Source organism: Aplysia californica, unplaced genomic scaffold (assembly GCF_000002075.1).
Source record: "Aplysia californica isolate F4 #8 unplaced genomic scaffold, AplCal3.0 scaffold00513, whole genome shotgun sequence".
NCBI classification, from domain to species: Eukaryota; Metazoa; Mollusca; class Gastropoda; order Aplysiida; family Aplysiidae; genus Aplysia; species Aplysia californica.
In genome coordinates this window covers 97,229-98,340 of record NW_004797783.1, presented here as the reverse complement: position 1 = coordinate 98,340, position 1,112 = coordinate 97,229, and the positions used below count along the sequence as shown (strand labels likewise).

Below are 1,112 nucleotides of genomic sequence, written 5' to 3'. Positions count from 1 at the left end.
AGAGAGCAGGAAAGGACGTGAAAGGAGACAATTTTAGAGAAGAAAATTTTTCGGTCGCTACCCGGATTCGAACCCGGGACCTTTGAATGAGAGGCCAACACCTTAACCTCTAGGCCACGAGAGCCCCCTCGGTATCTTCGTTTTCATTATTTCCTAATCTGATTTCCCCACGATACAACACTACTGAATATTTTACAATAACAGAAATCTGGAAGGTAAGAAAGCCAAGCCAGATTGCTGTCCGCTTTGGTCATGGGGAAAAGAATTTAAGGACATTTCAGACACATACGCTCGACAGCAGACCAGAGCCACATTTCGAACCATAATACACAAATCAGAAACACGAATTTAGATAATATTTTTGTCATAGTATGAATTAAAATTTGTTGCCTGCCTTTTTGCGTTACGAATGAAGAAAACAGATTGGAAATATATTCAGGGATAAAGAAGGTAAATTACTTCAAAACGACGCGTCTTCAATCGTTGTCGAATGACTGGAATACGCGTTCTCTAAGAGTTAACCTTATCCGCACGCCCTGAGATCGTTTTGTACTCCCGGGGTTGTATCCTTCACATTTTAGAATACTTCTAGTACACAGATCTCTTTGAAACTTTCAGTATTTCTTTTTTTTTAAATATATTTTGACAGACTGGTATGCAAAGAGTACGGATCGGATTCTCGAGTAAATTTCCTTTTCGGAAAGTGGTGGCACAGAGTCCCCCACGTCGTATGGATACGACAGTAAAACACGACGTACGGATAGGGTTAAGGGACATGGGAGGAGGGGAAAGGGAAGTGTGTGTGTGTGGGGGGGGGGGGGGGGGGGGTCGATGACCTAAACGGACGTATATTATTGTTGGCCTTGTTGTTGTTGTTGTTGTTGTTGTTGTTGTTGTTGTTACTCGTCATACGTGTGGTTTCGTCCTGTTGTTTTTTGTGGATGTCATTTTTGTTATTGTATTGTTGGTGTCATTTTGGTTTGGGTTTGTTTTTGTTTTTGTTTTTTCTTGCCATCACTGTTAATGGTGTCGTTGTTCCTGGTTTTGCTGATGGTCTAAAAAAATAAACAGTTAGAAGATGTTAATTTGCTATAATGTTTTCTTTAGGGGGG

General features: G+C 40.8%; 1 protein-coding gene across 1 annotated transcript in view; it reads left to right on the top strand.

Annotated features, from left to right (window-relative positions):
* The window catches only part of LOC101850745, a 61,266-nt gene that overhangs the window by 19,520 nt on the left and 40,634 nt on the right, over nucleotides 1-1,112 (top strand). The window lies entirely within an intron of this gene.